The 23705-nt window shown below is 38.0% G+C and overlaps 1 protein-coding gene across 4 annotated transcripts in view; it reads right to left on the bottom strand.

The window, feature by feature from the left end:
- The window catches only part of RALBP1 (ralA binding protein 1), a 67391-nt gene extending 49194 nt beyond the window's left edge, over nucleotides 1-18197 (bottom strand). For 2 of the 4 annotated variants that reach the window (XM_037154083.2, XM_037154084.2), the window contains exon 1: nucleotides 17996-18196. The gene's annotated coding sequence lies outside the window, so the exon portion shown is untranslated. Of the gene's footprint in view, nucleotides 1-17995 lie in introns of all 4 variants that reach the window. The other 2 variants (XM_053668834.1, XM_037154082.2) reach the window with 2 other exon arrangements.
- Nucleotides 18198-23705: the final 5508 nt, after the last annotated feature.

Below are 23705 nucleotides of genomic sequence, written 5' to 3'. Positions count from 1 at the left end.
GCTATCTCAGGACTGCTATAGCATCTCTGCACAAGTACTATTTGATTTCTTAAACTATCCTTATGAATTACTCCGATAAAATTTTAAAACACAAAAACTAAAATCACATCTCATAAGAAAATATCAATGCAAATCTTATTTTAAAAACAAATAAAAAGCAATAGAGAGCTTTCTCTTAAATGAGTACTACTATCCAAAAAACTTTAAGCTGATGAAGTGAAATGGGAGAAATAATCCCTCTGACAAAGCAAATTGAGTCTAAAGGGTTTCTTATCATCAACAGTAAAATCTTTCCCAAATAATATGTTTGAGGTTTATGGCCTATACCGAATAAATGCAATCTAGTATTCACATTTACAGGCTTGACAGTAATTTCTGATGCACGTCCCCACAGACAAATATCATCTAAATTAGTTGTTACATAATTAGTCCCTTCGAATCGACTAACATTTGTTTAAAGCTGTGCTTTAATAGAAATGTTACTCTTAATTTGGTTGTTTCTTTTCTGTACCCTTCTTACATATCATCAGACTTAATCTTTTAGTTTCTCCCCTACTCCCAGGTGCTTATCTGAACTTTTAATTCGAATCCCATACATCACTCAGAGAAATTCAACGAATGACACAGTGAATTAATGTCTTCTGCTCAGCTTCCCAATGTTCTCAGTGTTACTGATTAAAACATGCCTAAGACATGTGTATAAAATCAGTTTAAAAATGAAATTCTAAAGTTCATTATAATGAATATAAATGACTTTATAATGCTGACAATAACTATTACATGATTAATAACAAGAAAACAAAAATTAATGTTATTTAGGAGACTGACATAATACAATAAGTAAATTCAACCTCCAGATGAGACTAAAATCTGAAGAGCACAGATTACTTTGTACATCCATCATTTAAACTGCAAATTCAAACTCTGAGAATTAGAACTTCAGGCACTGGAAAATAAGCAGCCAAAAGATACTGAGCCTAACAGACAAATAATCCTACCGTCAGTCTACAAGGTGAGAAAGGCTGGGAAGGACAAAACTCAGTTCTACAAAAAGCTGCCCAAATCAAAGGATGTAAATGTGTACATACATATATATATATATACATATATGTATGTATATAGAGTATCAGGGAAAAAACCCACATTGGACTCTTGCCTTTAAACAAAATCAAAAGTGTTATCGCTAGCAGTCATTCTAATACAGGACAAAAAAGAAGTTATCTTATAAAAAACAATAAATATCATTTGGTACCTATCAGTGAAACAGACCATTTTTTACAGAGATAAGAGATCCCCTGGTGGAGGGGGCAGGACTCGTTACTACCACATTTCACAATCACATGATCTATCCTCAAGTAAATCTTAAGTTAGAAATGAACTAGGAGGAGGGACCAACAAACATTACTTAATAATTTTTGTAAAAGCACATCATTGGTTACAATAGAAACTGGCTGAAAGTATCCAGTCCATGATTCCAAAACACTGCACAGACATACCTGGAGCACTGTAAGTAAACTCATACAAGTGCCATGAGGTTATCTTATATTTGAGGGAAACAGAATAGAATAGTCTCCCCCTATCCACGATTTCACTTTTTGTGGTGTCAGTTAGCCAGAATAAACTCTGTTCCAAAAATATTAAATGGAAAATTCCAGAAATCAACAATTCCTAAGTTTTAAGAGGTGCATCATTCTGAGTGTATGATAAAATCTCGGGCCATCTGGCTATGTCCTGCCCAGGACATGAATCATCCCATTGTCCAGTGTCTCCACACTGTGTACACTTTCCACCTGTTAGTCGCTATCTCAGTCATCAGATTAATATTGCAGTGTTTATGTTCGAGTAACCCTTATTTTACTTAAAAATGGCCCAAAGTGCAAGAGCAGTGATGTTAACAATTTGGATATACCAAAGAAAGCCTTTTTTTATAAGAACTTTTAAGTGTAAAGGTGAAAGTCTTGACTTAAGGAAAGAAAAAAATTGTAGGCTGAAGTTGCTAAGATCTACTGTAAAAAGGAATCATCTATACATTAAATTATAAAGAAAGAAAAAGAAATTTGTGTTAGTTTTGCTGTTGTACCTCAAACTGCAAAAATTATGGCCACAGTGAGTGATAAATGCTTAGTTAACATGGGTAAGGCATTAAACTTGTAGGTAGAAAACATCAACAAAAAATATATTCTGGGTGACAGCAACATGTGCCAGGAAGCAATGAACCTACACAAAGACTTCAGCAAGGTATTCCCTGACACAAGTGACCATATTCCTGTAACTTTTATTGTTCTATCTTATCATTAGTTATTGTTGTTAATCTCTAATTTATAAATTAAAATTTATCATAGGAATGTATATACAGGAAAAAAAACATATATATTGGGTTACTTACAATAGATAGTTGCAGGCATCCACTGGGGGTCTTGAAACATATCCAGAGAATAAAGAGGAACTACTATACTCAACATCTATCAGACCCTGTACAAACTACCAGCTAAAAGTTCGGTTTTAACATTTGATTGCATTACATTCCTTTCAATGACACAACTTTGTGAAGCTGGGTTTTCTGTGGTACTTATGATTAAAAAATCAAGTACCATGTAAAAATCAACGTGGAACAAGAAATGAGGGTGGTGATGTCCAATCTGACTGCAAAGCACTCAAACCTTTGTACTGTCCAGCAGACACAAAAAAACCATTAATTTTACTTCTTTAAAAATAAAAACATTATCATGCATGTTATTTTTAATTATATTTTATTGATTATGCTATTACAGTTTTCCTGATTTTTCCCTCTTTATCCCCATCCTCCACTCCCTCAGGCAATCCTCAAACTACTGTTCATATCATGGGTCAGGCATGTAAGTTCTTTGGCTACTCTGTTTCCTATACAGTACTTTACATCCCCATGGCTATTCTGTAACTGCCTATTTGTAGTTCTTAATCCCCTCACCTTTTTACCCATTCCCTCTGGCAACCATCAAAACGGTCTCCATATCCATGACTCTGTCTCTGTTCGTTTGTTTAGTTTGTTTTTTAGATTCAGTTGTTGATATGTATTCATTGCCATTTTATTGTTCATAGCTTTGGTCTTCTTCTTCTTAAGTCAGTCCCTTTAATATTTCATATAATAATTATTTGGTGATGATAAACTACTTTAGTTTTTTCTTGTCTGGGAAATTCTTTACCTGCCCTTTGTACTAAATAATATCTTTGCTGGGTAGAGCAATCTTGGCTATAGGTTCCTGATTTTCATGCCTTTGAAAATTTCTTGCCAATCCTTTCTAGTCTGCAAAATTTCTTTTGAGAAATTAGCTGACAGCCTTATGGAAAATTCCCCTATAGGTAACTAAGTGTTTTTCTCTTGCTGCTTTTAAGATTTTCTATTTATCTTATTTGGCATTTTAATTATGATGTGTCTTGGAGTGGGCCTCTTTGCTTTCATCTTGTTTGGGACTCTGTGCTTCTTGGACTTGCATGTCTATTTCCTTCACCAAATTAGGTAAGTTCTCCATTATTTTTTCGAATCTGTGCAGGGTCCAGCAGACACACACAAATTTTAGTTATTTAAAAGTAAAATTAAAACATTATTATGTATAATATTATTAGTGTAATAATGTGACTTTCTAAATAAACTTTTATAGTTTGAAAAAAATGAAAGACTGTCACCACTTAATAAGCAATTTAATAATGGATACCAGCAATAATTATCAAAGGCTGCTAATATCACACACAAAGAAAGAGAAAACCTAGACGCACAAACAACAAACAGCCTTGCAATAATAAAAGCTTAATCTGATTTTGCCTCAAAATCTACAGGACATATAATTTAGTTTCTTTAGTTAATACTCTGCAAAAAAAAAAAACAGAAGGGGAAGAGGGAGATTGGGAAAGTAAACAGAAAAAATAAGAGAATTAAGACCAGAAATGTGAAGACAAACCACAGACTGAGAAAAAATATTTAGAGAGGACACATCTGAGAAAGAACTGTTGTTATCCAAAAATACACAAAGAATGCTTAAAACTCAACAATAAGAATCAAACCAATTTAAATATGGGCAAAAGACTAAAACTGACACCTCATCAAAAGAGATACATGAAAGGTAAAATAGCATATGAAAAGATGCTCCACCTTAGGGAACTACAAATTAAAACAATGAACCCGAAAAATCTACAGCTTTTGTAATTATTATTTTTAAATATTTTATTTATTTATTTTTAGAGAAAGGGGATGGGAAGGAAATAGAGAGGAAGAGGAACATCAATGTGTGGTTGCCTCTCATGTGTCCCCCACTGGGGACCTGGCCCGCAACCCAGGCATGTGCCCTGACTGGGAAACGAACCAGCAACCCTTTGCTTCACAGGCCCACACTCAGTCCACTGAGCTACACCAGCCAGGGCTATAATTATTTTTCTTAAAGTCTTTTTATTACAATGTATGGTGGCAAATGTTAACTAGACTTGTGGTAATCATTTTGCAATATACAAATATCAAATTACTATATTATACAACTGAAACCAATGTTTGATGTCAGTAACAGCTCAATATTTTACAACATTTTAAAAAAGAGAGAGATGCCAATACACACCTATTAGAAAGGCCAAAATCCAAAACAGTCACACCACAAAATGCTGACAAGGTTGTAGAGCAACAGGAACTCTCACTCACTGCTGTAGGAATGCAAAACAGCCACTTTGGAAGACTTCTGGCAGTTTCTTGCAGAACTATGCTCCAACAGTCACACTCCTTGGTATGTGCCCAAACGAACTGAAAACTTATGTATGTATATGCACAAACCTGGCCCTGGCTGGGTGGGTCAGTTGGTTGGAGTGTCACCCTGTACACCAAAAGCTGCACACATCTAGGTTGTGGGTTTGATGCCCAACTGGGGCCCTAACAGGAGGCAAGCAATCAATGTTTCTCACATTGATGTTTCTCTCTCTCTTCCTCCTTTCTCTCTAAAATCAATAAATGTATCCTCAGGTGAAGATTTTTTTTAAACTTCACATGATGACTATGGCGACTAATTTACAGAATTACGCGTACGTCAAAACTTGGAAGCAATCAAGATGTCCTTGAGTAGGTGAATGGCTAAACAAACTGTGGTACTTCATGACAATGGAATATTATTCAATACTAAAAAGGTATGAACTATCAAACCATTAAAAGACAAAGAGGAACTGAGGACCAAAAAAATAATAAAATAAAGGGAGGAGAGGTTCTATGGAAAGTCACCCTACAGGGTGATGTGTTCATAAAGTCCTAACTAAGCAGGTCATAGTAGGTAGTCATGCCCAGGCATATAACTTGTTTACGAAAAGGCTTATCTTTACCTCAAGCAAACCCTATCCATTGTTTCTGAGCATCTAGGTTAACACACCCATGAAATAACGATACTTAACCCCATTCTCTTGTTAACTATACTATAACCCAATCCTCACTTGCTCTCTCCTCCCTCCATATAATCTTATGTTTCCTTCCTAATTTCAAATACATAAAAGAAGTTGCAAAACTTATTCTCCAGAGCATTTGAGATCATGCAAGCTGGCATATGTCATCAGTTCAACTGAAATAAACTCTTACAAAATTCTCTACAGGTATGGATGCTTCTTATGTCAACAAAACCTTAAACGTATATTACCAAGTGAAAGAAGACAATCTAAAAAGGCCATAGACTGCCCCAGTCATTGTGGCTCAGTTGGCTGGAGCACCGTCCTGTAGCCAAAGGGTTGTAAGTTTGATCCTCAGTCCAAGTAAGTACAGGAGGCAACCAACAGATGAATTCTCTCTCACACTGATGTTTCTCCCTCTCCCTTTCTTTCTATAAGCAATGATAAAAATATATAAAATAAAACAGCCACATAGTGTATGGATCCACCTATATTACATTCTGGAAACAGTTACAAGATCAATGGTTGCTGGGGTTGGCAAGGAGGAGGAGAAAGGGATGAACAGACAAGCAGTGAAAACACTCTGTGTGATACCACAACGATGGAGAGATGTCATTATACATTTGACCAAACCCAGAATGTACAACACTAAAAATTAACTGTAATGTAACCTATGCTCAACTGAAACAAATGTTCCACTCTGGTGGAAAAAGTCAACAATGGGGGATGCTGTGCATGGGACTGGGTGTACAGAGTAGATGGGAAATCGCCGTACCTTCTGCTCAATTTTACTATGGCCCTGAAAATGCTCTAAAAATAAAGTCTTTTTATAGATTTCTCATATTTTTTATTTTTATTTTTTTGCTATAACAATACTGAAAATAAATGCATACAAGAAAGAAAGCAGGCAAACATAAATATATGCCCAATAATTATCTTAGTAGAACGCCCATATAACTACTACCCAGGTCAAAATTTTAACATTTCTAGTAAATAAGACTTCCTTCTGTCCTCAGTGCACCATTACCCTCTTTCCTTGTTAAAACATCTCTCATTTTTAACACTATGGTTTAGTTGCCTCTTTTAAAACCTTTTAAATGTGTCGTTTTTCCAGGGTTTGGCTATATATGTATATTTAAAATATAATTATATATGTATGTACAAAACAACATCGTATGTATTACAGTGTTAAGGGTTCCAATCTGCAAAGATAATGTAACAATTTTACTTTTATGTATCTTAAAATATAAAAAGTAAAAATGGACAAAACTAAAATAAATAGGTCATCTCACAATCATATTTCAAGATTTTAACAAGCATCTGTCAATAACAGGTAATACATATCCCAATAGTTAAAAAAATATTTTACTTATTTACTTTTAAAGAGGGCAGGGAGGGAAAAAGAGAGGGAGAGAAACATCAGTATGTGGTTGCCTCTTGCACACCCTGCACTGGGGACCCTGGGGATCTGGCCCACAACCCAGGCATGTGCCCTGACTGGGAATCTAACTGGAGACCCTTTGGTTCACAGGCCAGCACTCAGTCCACTGAACAACAGCAGCCAAAGCTCAATCATGTTAAAAAAATAAATGAAGTCTTAATTAAAAACAAAATAATCTGAGGAAAACTTGAGGAAACAAAAATCTAATGTCATAATATGCTCATTTTCTTAAAATGCTAACCTAACCTGAAAAATTTAGAATAGTTATCTTCTGCTTTTCAATTGCTTGTTACAATTAGTAATATGATAACAAAATGTCCTTCAGTGAGCTTTCTCTTCACTTTTATATTCATACTTTCTTTTCCCATAACTTTCCTAAGCAGAAAGTCAAAGTTCTTGATTCTTTGAAGAAACTATGGAATTGCTAATACCTTAAAGTAACAGCTTCAATTTATGAATTCTCTTTTAAAACCTTTCTTCTAGTAAGGAGGAGGGGAGCTTTCCTGCCTGATCTCCTTCCTCCCTTTTATCTCAAGATGGTAGTTCCTTATCCAAATATATCTACCTAATGACACTGGCAAGTAAGTGAAAGATCTCAAGTTAGAAAATCCCTGTCACACAAAAATATTGTTTTTATAACAAACACACCCCATTTTTAAACAATGGCAATGCTATGTAATTTTAATCTCAACCTGCCATGATCTCTGGCTCTTATTTTTTAGTGCTTCTGAATTCATTTAACCTTTAATTGATAATGCTTCATTGTATCATGGTATCAACTCTGAAAGCAATTCCAAAGGAGTTCTACTATTTTTTTAAATAACCTTTTATACAAAAGCTTTATATTTAAACCCAGACTGGTGTGGCTCAGTGGGTGGAACATCATCCCACAAACCAAAAGGTCACCTGTTCAATTCCTGATCAGGGCATATGCCTGGGTTGCAGGCCAAGTCCCCAGATAGGGGCATGTGAGAGGTAAACAATCAATATTTCTTTAGCACACAGATGTTTCTCTCCCTCTTTCTCTCTTCCTTCCCCTCTCTCTAAAAATAAATAAATAAAACCTTTTTAAAAACAGTTTCACATTTAAATATCTGTACAACCCTTCCAGGTGATCAGTTTGAAGGACTTCACTCAAATATAAAGAAACAAGCCTAGAGCCTGGTACATATTAAGTGTTCAACAAATACTGATTCCCTCACTCCACATATTACATTGTGGCTATGTTGAAAAGACTATAATACATGTTATATATAATACATATATATATGATATGCATACTCATATATATCATTTATATCTATGTCTATCATACATATATCTATATCTATCTTTGTTCATATGTATATAAAGCATCTTTGGAAAAATATACAAAAAATATTAGGTTGTTAAACCTTCAGCACTATCTTCGATAGCTAAGGAAAACAGTATCATTTCTGTCTCCCCCAGGCCATCATCCCTCTGTAAAGAAACTGAGGAATATTCTATGGAGAGAGAATTTGGTAGACAGGAAGTATACAGGTTTTAGACCAGGGGTGTCCAACCCATGGTCCTCTGGCTGCCTGTGGCCAAGAATGGCTCCAAATGTGACCCATCACAAAATCGTATATTTTTTTACTAAACATTACTTAGTTTCACTACTAAGTTTATTACTTAGTTATGTACATTTTCTGTATTAGTGATCACAAACTTGGGACCTGCTCAATGATTGTAAAAGATTATTGAAAGGGCCGCTGCATAATTAGGTTATTATATGAGGACTTTTTTGCTTATCTGTGATGGCGGGTATCATGAAAATTACGCACGGACCTTTTTTTTTTTGCTCCTCAGTTTTCGTTAGTGTTCGAGTATTTAATGTGTGGCCCAAACAATTCTTCTTCTTCTAGGGTGGCCCAGAGATGCCAAAAGTTTGGATACCCCTGTTCTAGAGTCTGAAAGATGATTGTGGTTCAAATCTTAGCTGTCTGTAACATAGTTGTGAGTTTCAACCAAGTGCCATCCATCACCTTTCATAGACTAGGTTTCTTTATCTGTAAAACAGAATACTGACATCTGTCTGACAAGGTATTGCCAAGATTAAATACAATGATACTCCTGATATACATTAAGTACTAAGTAGTACTAATAATTGTTAGTCAATTTTTAATTGTGCTATTAACTATACAAGAGTATAAAAATATTTGGACAAAGCTTGAGTTTTTCTAAACTATATCACTGCATCCCCATGTAAGAATGATAAAGGAAGAATTTTACTGCTTTTTCTTTGCTTGAAAAGACCTTCAGAAAATCTTAAGTACATCTTAAAAATACCATAAACAAATTTTAAAAGCCCCCAAAAATCCTGAAAAAAATACTAGCACTAGACAAATGACAAATATTTTACAGAATGGTACAAAATATGAACATAAGCACACAAAAGAAAACATTTTTTAAATGAAAGCATAGAAAATTAAAGAAATGTTCTTTCCCATCCACCAATTTTCTAAAGATGAGATACTTGATATTAAGGAGGGTGTGAAGAGACACCCTCACACACTATGGGTAAAAATGTAAACTGTTATCTTTAAAAGGGCAATTTTGCAACACCTATCAAAAATTAATATTCTGACATAGCAATCACAATTAAAGTTTATGCCCAAAAGTGAACACAGATGTAGGTAAAATGATGCTTATTCCAGCACTGTTTTTAACAGCCAAAAAGCTTTTATTCTACTGCATCACTATAAGCACCTAAAATTCTTTAAAAATAAAGCACAAAGAGAAAATATTGTCCTAACTATGTGCTACCTACAAGAAATGTACTTTAATAATAGTAGCCTAAAAATAAATGTAGTAATAAATAAGTAGATGAAGTGATGTTGGCAAATTGCTGGCATAAGGAAGCCCAAAAGTCCACCTCTCCATAAAAGCTTTAAGCAATCCAGGGAGTGCTAAATCATACAGCTTTGTGTCATTCAACTTACTCTAGTCATATTCTGGGCTCCCAGATTAGTGGCGGTCTTAAAAATAACAGCCCACTTTCCTAGTACTGGTACAGAACTCCCCCAGAACTAAACCCACTATGTGGTGTAACAAATGTCTGTTGAAACATTTACAGAGAAATGTTTTCACTGCTGCCTCCTAAAGCAATAGATTGAACAAACAGCTGGGGCATACACTGAACAAAAACATTGAGAGGAATGGCTGAACAATGAAATGTCTGGGAGGAATAAGGACCTTGAACAGCTTCAACAAAGTCCCAGGAACCTAAGGGCAACATTGTGCCCAGAGCTGTGCACATGCTCAGAAATTGTGCCACAGAAAGAATTTCTGGTTAACAGGGTTCCTCGCCCCACTCCCACCCCACCCCAATACTTGAGCTATGTTATCCTACTGCTTTCTGTTCTCTATAGTTTCTGATGAGAAGTCAGCTGTCAATGATATTACGGATCCCTTGTGGGTGATAAGCCACTTCTCTAATCCTACTTGAGAAGACCCTGTGCTCTTACCTCTGGATGACCTTGACCTCGGCACGAACAAGAAATAAAAGCTAAGACAGAGTTGTCAAGTGGCTGAGTGGTAAAGGTAATTCAAAGTCAACTTTACAGATTCAATGCAAACCATTTAAATGTCAACAGTCTTTTTTGCAGAAATGAGAAAAGCTGATTCTCATGATGCTGAAAAGATATTCTACATCACCAGCCACGAGGGAAAAGCAAATCAAACCCACAATGAGATACAAATTCACATTGACTAGGAGCTAAACTTTTAAAAAACAGAAAATAACAAGTGTTGGTAAGGATGCAGAGAAATTAGAATCCTTACACTGAACAGTGAAACAGTTCAGCTACTTTTGAAAAGTTTCATAGTTCCTCAAAATGTTAAACTAAGAGTTGCCATACAATCCAGCAATTCTATACCTAGGTCTGTACTCAGAAGCAATGAAAATACATACCCACAAAAAAATTTGCACATGAATATTCATACAAGCATTATTCATAACAGCCATAAAGTAGAAACAACTTAAATGTTCATCAATTAATGGGCATAGGAAATATGATATAATCAGACAACAAAATAATATTCAGCAATAGAAAGGAATGAGATTTCCAGTCAAGATGGCAGCATAGGCACACATGGCTCACTGCTTTGCAAAACCACACCAAAATTATAACTAAAATATAGAACAACCATCACCCAGGAACATCAGAAATACAGCTGAATGGAAGTCTGACAACTTCCAATGAAATCAAATTGAATAGAAGTCTGAAAACTATAGAACTAAAGAACCACGTCCATGCAGACTGGTAGGAGGGGTGCAGACATGGAATGGACTAGTCCCACAACAACATGGATAAAAATTCAGGAGGGATATCTCAGGAGCAAGGAGTCCCAGACCCAAACCAGGCCCTCCAGACAAGGATTCCAGTGCCAGGAAAATAAGTCCCCACAACTTCTGGCTGCAAAAACAAGTAGGCATCGAGTCGGTGGAAGAAACTGTTGGAGCCCCAAGCAGTTTCTCTTGAAGAAACCACACACAGACTCACCTGCACAGACTCACTCCTTCTGAGCTCTAGCACTGGGGTAGCAGCTTGAGAGGCACCAATTGTATATATGAGGAAACTGAAGTGTCTGGAATCGAGAGCAGAGGCCATGGTCCCTTGGCTAAACCCTTCCACCAACAGAGCCAGTAAACTGTTGACATTCTGACTCCATCAACCTGGCTAACACTTTGACCCACCTGGGAGATCCACAGAGGTTCTGCCCCATCCAACTTACAGGCCCAAACATGCTACTTTTCCATAATAATGGCCTGGTCTTGGCTCCTAAATCCTATCAACCAACCAACAGCTAGTTTCAGCGAGCCCCACTGGCAACCAGCATAGATTCACAGCTTGGCTTCCCCTGGAAATCTCCAAGCTCAGCACAACTAGCAGCCATTTCAGACTGCTTTATAGCTCAGGCAGGATGCCCCAGGTAAAACACAGCTGGGGGCTGACCTTGGCCTCCGCCACCCAGAAAACCTAAGGGCCAGCGTACCCAGTGGATAACTACAGACCATGTTGGAGTACCACCACCCTGCCCCTGCACAGCTGATCCTCCATGGAGGACAGAGGTTGGTGGTCAGTGGTCACAGCCAGTCCTTGTAGCTGACTGGCCTGGGTGAATCCCTCCCATTGATCTGCCAACAGCAACCAAGGCTCAACTACAAGAGGAGGGTATACACAGCCCCACACTAAGGGTGCTCATTGAGTACTCAGCTTGGGTGAGAGGTGAGGCAGTACCACTGGACTCTACAGGACACCAACTACATTAAATCACACTACCAAGACAGGGAGTCAAAGTACAGAGTCAAGACACAGAGTTCAATACATAGAAACAAACACAGGGAGGTTGCCAAAATGAGGAGACAAAGAAACATGGCCCAAATAAAAGAACAGACCAAAATCCCACAAAAAGAGCTAAATGAAATGGAGATATCAGATGCAGAGTTCAAAACACTGTTTATAAGGATGCTAGAGGAACCTCAGCAGCATAAAAAAGATCCAGTCAGAAATGGATGATTCACTAATTGAAATAAAGAACAATTTACAGGGAAACAACAGAAGAGTGGATGAAGCTGAGAATCAAATCAGTGATTTGGAACATATGGAAGCAAAAACCACCAGTCAGCACAAGAAGAAGAAAAAAAGAATTAAAAAGAAAACAGGATAGTATAAACAGCCTCTGGGACAACTTCAAGAGATCCAACACTCACATCATAGGGTTTGCAGTAGGAGAAGAGAAAGAGCAAAAACTGGAAATCCACCTGAAAAAAATAGTGAAAGAAAACTTCCCTAATTTGGTGAAGGAAATAGACATATAAGTCCAGGAAGCACAGAGGCCCACAATTATGGATGCAAAGACACCCACTCCAAGATACATCATAATTAAAATGCTAAAGGTTGAAGATAAAGAGAGAATCTTAAAAGCAATAAGAGAAAGAAGTTAGTTACCAGATGATTGCCAGATGGGAGTTGGAAGGGGGAGAATGTGTGAAGAGGTTAGGGGATTAAGAAGTACAAACCGGCAGTTACAGAACAGCCATGGGGATGTGAAATACAATATAAGAAATGGAGTAGCAAAGAACTTACACCTATGACTCATGGACACGAACAATGGTGGGGGGATCCCTGATGGAGTAGGGAACATTGGGTGGAGGTGGGGTAAAGGGGAAAAATCAGGACAATTATAATATCATAATCAATAAGATATAATTTTTTAGAAAGGAATTATGTCCTGCTATATGCTACAATATGGATGAACCTTGAAAACTTTATGTTTAGGAAGTCAGTCCGAAATGATCACATATTTGATTCCATCTATATGGACTGGGCAACTCCACAGAGACAGAAAGTAGTTGTTACTACTGAGTGGGAGCAGAGGGAATGGTGAGTGACTGATAATGAGTAAGAAGTTTCTCTTTCGGAGTAATGAAAATGTTTTAAAATTTATCCTGGAGATGGTTGCACAACTCAGTGGATATACTAAAAAACCATTGAACTGTAAACTTTAAAAAGATGAAGTTTATATTATAATCATTGTATCTCAATAAAGCTATCATAAGAAAAAAAAAGCAGTCTCAAGTCTACCATGTTAATAAAAAATCCCTCCTTTACCCCTTAATTACCCCATTAGTACCTCCTTCTAGTCTTCCCTTCACGGCTAAAATTCATTCATTCCTGAAATAGTCTACATTTGCTTGCTCTGCTCTCTGCTCTGCTCTGCTCTGACCTCCAATTACTCCTCGATTCTATGAAACCTCACTTCTTTCCCAATTGTTAGCATTAAGTAGAATGCTGCAAACTGCTGTTATCAAATTCAAAAGATTCTTAATAATCCTTGTTTTATTAAAGTTTTCACAGCACTTGAAGTATAGCTTTATTTTTATTTTTTTCTGGACTCAGTTATGAAGTATAGCTTCCTTCTGAAATGATCCCATTTGGGGCTTCTGTGACATTTTCTCATGATTTCTCTGTATCTCAAAACACTTGGGAATTTCCTTTTCCAGTTCTTCCTCTATTTGGCTTTAAATTTGTTGTTGTCCGTGTCCTATTTCCAGAACTATTCTCCATCAGTAAAATCTTCTTATGTAGTGTTTCCTAAATCAAAGGCTTTGGCTACCACCTATAATATATATAACCTAATGACTCTTATCAAGACCTCTCTCATACTCCCAACCCACAAACTCACCTATCAGCAGTTGTTTCCACCCGGATGTTTCACAGATAACTTCCACTCAATACATCCAAAAGCAAAATACAAGGAGGTACCCCCCAAAAGGAATGATCTTTTGTAGGGCAGGCCCCTTGTAGCAGAGGCTTCCTCCTCTAGGTGAGTGTTCTAGCAACCCATCTGCATCAGTGTACCAGCTTACCTTGTAAGAGGCTGTGTTTGGCTTCAGTGATCTTTTTTTTTTAAGACTCTTTCAGTGAGTTCGCCCATTTCATAATGGGTGATTTACGAGTGCACCTGCCCACACCCTACTTGAGAGTTCAGCAGTTTCTGAACAAAAACAGCGGCACACCCATGCCCCACCCTCCCTATTCACCTAGTCTCATCCCAAGATACATTTGTTTCCCTGAGGAAAAAAAGCCCTCGAAATAAATATATTTTGCTGATGTAAGAGGTAAAATAAAAAACAGCAGAAGCAATAAATGGCATCAGAATCGAAGAGCTCAAAAACTGTTCTGAGCAGTGGAGAAAGTCTTAATTGGTGTACTGCATCAAATAGAGAGTACTCTGAAGGTGCCTGAAGTTTAAACATGTCAGAAAAAAATACACAAACTTTTTATTAATGAACTTTGGGTTTTTCTGGGTCCCCTTTTGTACTATTCCTCCCCAAATTAGGACCTCTTCCAGAATTCCATCTCAGTATACTTGACCATTGTTTATCCAATACCCAAATTAAAATACAAGTCATCTTATCCTATTATTTCTCACTCCCCAAATCCAACTGTTACTGAATCCTATGTATTCTGCCCAGTTGGCCAAAAAACCCATATGTCTTTTTTTGGTAAAATAAAAAACATTTTTATTTTCACCAGTAATTTTATTGATTTGGATATTTTGAGTATGTTGGCAATCTCCCACATGGTATATAACACTGATTGTTCTCAATGTCTTCATTTGATTGCTATCAACTTCAACTGGTCTACCTGACCATTAAGCATCATCCACTGAAAAATCTCTTAGCATAAAACCTCACAAACCATTCTGGACACATTCCATCAGTCACAGCATGTTCTCCATACACCACGCCAATTTTTTTTTTTTTTTTGCATTTCAGTTGCATTTTTACCTTTCTTGATATAATAAAGCACAATAAGCTAAAAATGTTGCACATTTTCTTTCATCTTCAATATTAAAATGACCACACAAAAATTCACTAATTGTGATTTTTTTTTTTAAATGCATGCTGATGTGGCAACTGCCACAATACAATCTAACCGAATTGTTTCAAATGAAATTAAAGACAACTAAATTCTACTAGAGCCATATTACAAGAAAAAAAACAAAGTTTTTGGTCACCCCAACACCTTTTAGTATTAGTCTACTCCTGTGTCTTCACAGACACTACTTTTATTTAGGGTCTTATCTGTCACCTCAATGACTATAAAAACTCCTAATTAGTCTTTCTGCCTCCTGACTTCTCTTCCCTCTATCCTTTCTGAAATGTATACTCCACAATAAAATTTCATCATGACCCTTTCCTGATTAAAATCCATAAACTTTATTATCATCTATGGGGAAAAAAAAAAACCTCTTGAGCCCTTAGAATGGCATGCAATACTTGAGGATCTATCTGTGCAACCTCATCTTCTGCTACTTACCGTAAATCCAATGCTAGTAATAAACCCAATGTTATAGTTATAATAGAGCAACTTCCCATTCTCAAAAATATACCAGGCTGTCTCTCGTCATGTCCAAGTTTCCCTGCCTTAGATTACTTTCTTTCCATTTTCTTCCTCAGTCTTGCCTAAGCTTTCTCTTAGTTTAAGGACATAAAATATAAAGAACCTCATATTATGCTTATCCCATAGCAGGGAGTAAATGGATGGGGATGGCTTAGGCCTCCCTTGTTTTATCTTGTCTTCAGACGTTTGCTTACAAGGTAAAGTTGAAATCACTTCAACAGTATATAAGACTATCCATAATTTGGTTTCTGCCTACCTCCTCAGTTTCATGTCTTGCCATCACCCTATTCTCTCACTAGCTATACTTGCAGATCCTACAACTCATGATGTGTAAGTTTACACTCCTATGCTTTTGCTCACACTGTTCCTTCTACCTAAATGCCCATCCTTTCTATGCCTACTTACCGCTTTCATCCCCTCCTATATGTACTTTTTTCTTATTACTGCCCTCCTCCTCAATCTCTCTCTCTCCTCTTACCTCATTCTTTCCACACTCACTATATCCCCAATCAAAGCCATCTTAGACACATACTGCACTTGTTGACAATTCAAGTAAAAAGTCTTACCCCCCTGAAAGCAGGGACACTACCTTATCCATGTGTTAAGTCCTCTTCACCTATCACAGTACCTGCTACACAGTAATTCCTCTATAATACACATTTTCCCTTATTCTCTCCACATATACTAACTTAAGTTTCTACTGGGATTTTTCTTTTGAAAAAGAACACACTCTTGGAGTAATCAGGACCCAATCTCTCCTGGCCAACCAAACCACTGTGCAAAGACAACTGTACAAATTAAAGTTAATATGTATTTTCTGATACCACTTCTATTTTCCTAAATTAGGAAAGAAACGGTCCCTGAGAGATCTGCAGTGAGAAATGCTATTTTGAAGACATAGCATTTCAAGTTATGTCACACTGCTTGAAGATACTTTGTTTCAATAATTCTCAACAGTTAATTGTTAAATTAGCCTACCCCACTTAAACCTATGGGTAACTTTGAATAGTGGAAATCACACAACTAACTTCCTTCCAACTACCAGTACGGCTTACAGCAATTACTCTTCTTCAGGAAAATACTCAGAAAGAAATGATCAAATCACTACGATAACTCAAACGGCAGAAAGTGAGGTTGCCTTTCTGATTCACAGTCCCATTTAGAAGTGCTACCTCCATGATCACGAAACCAAAAGGGCCCATTCCTTATCACCACTTAAATGTTTTGTGACTAACTGGCAAGCATGATGGAACGCTACTCAAAGTATTCCAACACTGCACATGCACACTCCACCGAAAATTCAGTGAAAGCTTTTCTAATGAGGTTAGATGGTGTGTTAACTCAATGTAACATCCAAGCGACTGTACTTCTTTTACACGCAAACTCAAGCTACCTACAATTAACATTTTAATTATCTTCAAGAATTATCTATTAGGCCCTAGGGGAAAATGATGCTTGATCAAGAAGAAGGCTCTGTAGTAATGAATCCCGGAACTTGAAACAGCGTAATTACTTCAGGTAAAACTAAGGTGTATAATATTTTGTAAAACCTGTTTCACTCTCATAAAGATAAAACAAAAAAAATGAGGCTGACCTCAATAACAGCATTTTTGCGCAAGCACACTTGAAAATGAGTTGTGATAGTAATTCTCAATCGCAGATCTGTCCATCCATTCCCACTGAAACCTGAACTAAGGACCGCAGCACCCAAAGGATCCCCCCCCCCCACTACTTACAAGCCAGCAGTGGGAATCATCAAGAGCTTTTTCCTAGACCCCTGAACAAGCACTGGAGACAGGTCGATATTCTGGGTGCCATTAGAAAACAGTATGATTATATAAAAGACCGAGTCCCCTCGCTTCCATTCCGAAGTGCCTAAGAGCTGCCCTAAGGCCTGGAGCTCCAAAGGGGGAGGGGTTCGGTTCCTAACTCTCTTCCAGAACCCTAGTGCACCTAATTACAAATGCGACTGCCTTGAGTGAGGCCCCGCAGGCTTGTGGGAGGAACGCACAGTAAACGGACCGAGAACCAAGGAAAAGCCTCCCGGGGAAGAACCCGCACTAGGGGCGGCCACGCCCCCCACCCCCAACTCCAGCCGCGGGAGCAACGGAGCGTCCAGCCCCGCAGGCTGCCTGACAGACACCGCTGCAAGGCGAGTGCGGAGAGGACTCCCCGGGCAAGGAACGAAGGCATCACTGAGACCCCCCGCACGCCAACGCTGTCCCTCACTAACCTGTGCCCGCTGCAGCGCGACCGCCCACCCTAGTCTCAGCCACCGCCTCCTCGCGCTCACGCTGCCGCTGCAACCACTGTAGCCACCTCCTGCACTGCACCCCTGGCCGGCCTCGGGTGCCCCATTCTCACCCCGCCCCAACGTCCGCCTGTTTACAATGATTGGGACGGAACTAGAGGAGCCAGCCCACAGCGCAAGCGCATTCCCTCCTCCCGAAGCAGCCGGCTTCCCGGGTCCTCCACTCTGCACTGAAGGCTAAAGTTGATAAGGACAAACGCTCAGTGCTCTCGCGCGGGGTACGCTGGGAGGCGTAGTTCTTGGAAACCCAGTGCCCAGTCTACGGGAGGGCTTTCCGTCGAGGAAGCACACTACAACATCCAGGAAGAATCGGGTCTCCTGCGGCCCAGACGTTAGCAGTGGTGACTGAAGGAGCGCGAGACAGAACGCGCCGTTCTAGTGCTCAGCGAACGCCTGCGCAGTTCCGGGTCTAGGAGGACGGGGTGGGACGCACCCTACCCGCGGAGAATATCCAAACCCACACACCCAACTCTGCAGCAGATGTTTCCACTTGAGTGTTTCATAGATAACTTGCACTCAATATATCTGAAAGCAGAAGTCTGTCCACCCCCAAATTTGGAGCTCTTCCATAAGTCTGTCTCAGTATTCCTTACATTGTTTATTCAGTTACCCAAATTAAAATCCAAGTCATCTTATTCCATTATTTCTCACTGTTCCCGAATATCAGCAAAGGTGGTTTGGGGGCAGCGTCTGCAGTGGTCTTGAGAAAGGAAATACCTTTCTTTTTGACGTTCTGGCCATTCCCTTCCCCAGCTACCTAAGTTGACACCTTTTGTGCTAGTGGGCTTCAATCAACCTAACCAGTTAAACAAGCCGAGGAGGCTGGCCCTGCCTGTAACTGGTGGGACATCTTCCCGGCCTCAGACTTGGTGAGGTGTCTATGGCTTGAAGGTTAGGACTCCTGCTCTCAGGATTTGGGTTAAAGGAAGCGCTTTGGGCCTCTGAGGAAAGACTTACATGATTGTCTGGGCCAGCCTCAGAATTCCTAAAATCGGTATTGACACGGGTCAGCGCTTTGTTTTTGCGGGATAGCAGGACTGCTGTCTTCTGCCACATTCTTTGGTTCACTATGTTCAAAGAAACACCTGAATTAGAACCGCCCAGTGCGTGTTTAGCTTACAAAGTGAAATGGCGTTGCCCCAGAAATCCTTCACAAATATTTAAAGCAAAATTTTTCAATTGGTGTACCACAAGAATTTTTAAAACATGCACTGCCTGACTATTTAGTCAGGGGCACAATAATAACCATTTGGTGTGAATGAATCAAAATCATATTACTTTTTGTTGGGTCAGCAAAAAAATATATTTTTGGATGTGCCTCAGAATTTTAGTGATTAGTTTATGTGTGTCATGAGAGGAAAAAGGTTGAAAATGGCTGGAAATCAGGGGTCTTTTGAAGTGTTCTTGTTTTATAAAATTTGGCAGCTTATTCGTGGGAAATACTATTTGGAATTGATGATCTTTACCAATCCCTTCCATGATTTGGGGTAGATGGTCCTTCCCAATCCCTTTCACACCTACATTCAATACTCTCTTTAGAACTTCATTACATGTTTGGATTGACTTCTGTAATCCATCTTGCACTGTACCACTTAGATCAGCTTCCCTCAAATCTGACAATAGGTCTCTCCCTTGTACTCTGCATTTCCTACCCAGTAAAGTTCAGCCCCCTCAGCCTGACATTCAAGAGCCTCCTACAATTGGATACCAAGATGGTCTGTGATAGCCACTGCTGACTGCTTGAAAAGCTTTCTTTCCTATTTTCCCTCTGGCAACAAAACAGTGTCCTCTGACTACTTAAAAAAAAAAAGTGTGTTACCATGACAACTACAATGGTATTTACCTCTGGCAACACTGATTGGGCCAAAAGGTAGGCACTGACTCAAGCTGGAGCATTTTTGAGCTCATGCTTGAAATTGCTGTGTGGATATAGACATGAAAGGAGAAAGAGCTTTTTACTGAGGTAATTGCTGCTGGCCATGTTCTTCACAACATAAAGAGGCCTGTCTACAGTGAGAATAAATGAGGTGGGTGTGATGATGCGGCTGGAAAGGGACAGAAAGCAAGAGCTGGCAGCATGAAAACTGGTTTCAGTTTCAGAGGCCATGGTTTTTATAACTCTTCTTTACATGCTTTGAGCATGTGAGCCTAGCTGGGTGAGCTGATACATTTATTTATTTATTATTATTTAGGACTAATCTTCGTGATTATAGAACACATTTGTTGGTTGTCTCCTGAGCATTCATTCTTCCCATTGAAGCTATGCAGCATAACTATACATTTTAGTAGCTGAGAGTTGCAGAGATGGTCCTATAACCTAATCACAACCGATGAGGCCCACAGAGACTTGAGTTGAGGCTTGTAGTAAACAGTAGCATCCTTGCTTTTCTGGTGTGGTGTAAGTATATGATATCTGAAAATGTGGCAACATTTTGCTCCCACAAGAGGAAAGCCTGAAGGGAATGGGTTTAAGGGAAAGGCACCAGGAGCGAGACTGAAGATGAAGTCCGTACTGACAAATGAGTGCTGGAAAGAGAAGGACCTTGTATTTGGTGGCAACATTAGATCTGCACTATTAGACCTCGCCTCTTTAATCTATAGACTAATGTGTACACTGTTTAGAATTGTGAGCCATGAATATCCTGTATTGTTTAAGCTGGTTTGTATCAGGGTTTTTCTGTGACTCAAAACTCTCAAAGTCCTAACTAATTCAGTTGGGTTTCTTTTACATGACATTGATAGGTCCTGGCTAATCCAAGTTCCTGCTTAAAAATAAACTGTGGAAGAGACTTTCAGATGGCTATGTGACATGGTTAACAATTCATGTACACCAGTAATTTTCAACCGGTGTGCTGCAAGAATTGTTAAAATATGCAATACCTGACTACTTTTCCCTTAGATTGCCAAATAAATATATGACAACAGCCAGTGCAATTGTCCTCTGGTATGAATAAAAAACGATACTTTTTTTGTCAGATAGGCAAATGTATATATTTTTTTGGTGTGCTTCAGAATTTTGGTAATTAGTTTATGTGTGCCATGAGATGAAAAAGGTTGAAAATTGCTGCTCCACACACAAAATTTCAAGTGTTTAAAAAGACTTCAAGTGGCTAGTGTGACATTAGCCAAAGCAAGTCACATGGCAAGCCCCAGAATGTAGAAATAGACTCTACAAAGAATTTGTGGTCACTTATTTGTAATTTATGACAAGAACTCATGAGTCTCCCTGGCTTCTGAGGGAATGATTTGTTTATCCTCCCAGGATCTCTTAATTACCACAAAGTGACACCTTTTGCTGAACCCGCTGTCTCAAGTAGTTAGCTAGCACTGTGGGGAAGTAAATCCACGAAAAAATCATAAGCATGTTCACCATTTTTCCCCCCACAATTCCTGACTACTGATAGAATGCCTGGCTCATAATAGATGTTTAATATAGTTTTGTGCAATAAGGCTATTAAAACTCTTTCAGTAGCAAGTAACAGATTCAATTCAATTTTGCATAAACAAAAAAGGAGGATTTATTGGAACACATAACCAAGAAGACCAAGATACTGACTCTAGGCACAGCTGGTTCTTGGGCCTCAAAAGTAACATCGGGATGCTCTCTTACCATCTTTTGGTTCCTCTTTGTTTCTGTTGGCTTTATTTTCTGGCAGGCCCTCTCTATGTGGTAACAAACCCACTGCTAAGTTTCTATGCTTGGATGGTGCCCTTTGCAACTGTATATGTCTTCTTCCTCTTGCTTGAAACAATAACGTCTACTGTTCTTGGACTGACTATTCTGTAACAAGCACTGTACATTTAATTTAAATATATATTTATTTTCAGTTAAATAAATATTTATTCCACATAGTGGTTAAGATCATGGATTCTAGAGCCAGTCTGTCTAGACATAACCTTATATTATACAACTTCCAGATTATACCAAATAATTTATAGTTAATACTGGAATGAAGTTTATACTTACATTTCAATTATGATCATGTCTGGATGTTCTTTGCAGTCATTCAAATTAATAATGAAGCTATACTGAATAATGTGATTCAAAGTTTGGCGGAGTGACGGGATGCTGTAAAATGATTTATTTTGTGTGTTTATACTTCTGCCAAATTCTTTCTTCTTTCTCTTTCTCATTGAAGCTGAGATAGCATTATCCCTAAAACTTCCCCATTCCTTCTGAGTTTTTACTATAGCTCATCAAACCCCCTCATCAAAAGAAAGATGGTAAGCCTTTCTGGTAGTTGGGCTCACTCAATTTGTAGATTTTCTTTTTCTAGCACCACTACTGACTAAATGTAGAAGAAAAATAGAAAGAATTATCATGTTGACTGATTTGTTGAAAGTAAGTTAATACTGTTCTCCCTCAATCCATTCTAATCCTAAACTTTTTCCACAATTAAATAAACTATAAAGCTGATTCAGACAAAATTTTACTTTGTAGTCATCCATATAGTGTAGCAAAGTTATTTCCACATCCATCATATGTTCTAAAGATAATGCTTTGTTTAATCATTTAGGGAGTAATGGTAAAATTTATGTCATAAATTTAAATTATAACATTTCTTTTTTTTATTTTTTATTTTATATATCATTTTCTTTTAAAAAATTATTATATTCTGATTACAGTGATTAGAACAGCCTGATTAGAATAGCCATGCACTAGAGCCCTGGCTGGTATGGCTCCATAGACTGAGCGCAGGCCTGCGAACCAAAAGATCGCGGTTCAATTCCCAGTCAGAGCACATGCCTGGGTTGCAGGCCAGTTCCTAGCAGGGGCCAGTTCCCAGCAAGGGGACACATGAGAGGCAATCATACATTGATATTTCTCTCCCTCTCTCTTTCCCTTCCCTTCTAAAGATAAATACATAAAAAATTAAAAAAGAAAAAGAATAGTCATGCACTAGAAAGAGTAAGAAAGAAAAAAATAAAGAACAAATAAAGTAGTCATATTATTCAGGCTTATCTAGTTATTAAATATATATCTGAATCTCTTACTTAAATAACATCTCAAACTAGAGACCTTGTTCATTAGTAACCAAAAACAGAAAAGTAAAATTGTGGAAAAACTTTGAAGAACTATTAGGAATTAAACATGTACTTTCAAAAGGCTAATAGTTGAAATATCTGAAAATAATGAGAGATTTAATAGGCTAATATTTAAAATCTATAATTAATATAAAGTATGCAAACAAGATTGTTACCAAAGAGCTGATCTAGGTAAAAAAGTTAGGATATACAATGCCAATATAAATTTTTCAATCATTTAATACTATTTTAAAATTTGTTTTTTTACTAACATTGCTTAATATATTTTCTTCCTTTCACTTTAAAATTCCTATCATTAGAGAGATTAAAGATGGTGGAGGAGTAAGTAGAAGCTTCACTAAACTCCTCCCAGGACCAATCTGGAATTACAAATAAATTCTAGAGAAATAATCCTGAATAATCAACTGAAGAATACCTGGAGAGATGCCTTACAACCACAGACAAAAGAAATCACTTCACCACGGTAAGACTCATAGGGAGTGAGGTAGAGGATGAGAAGGCTGTTTGGGTTTCCACAGGTAGCAGCTAAAGTTCCAGAGGGATATTTCAGTGATCAGAAGATTCAACCCAAGAGTGTGGGGTCTAA

Source organism: Artibeus jamaicensis, unplaced genomic scaffold, assembly GCF_021234435.1.
Source record: "Artibeus jamaicensis isolate MK-2021 breed Jamaican fruit bat unplaced genomic scaffold, CSHL_Jam_final contig_511, whole genome shotgun sequence".
Lineage (NCBI taxonomy): Eukaryota > Metazoa > Chordata > Mammalia > Chiroptera > Phyllostomidae > Artibeus > Artibeus jamaicensis.
This window is presented reverse-complemented; position numbering and strand designations above follow the sequence as displayed.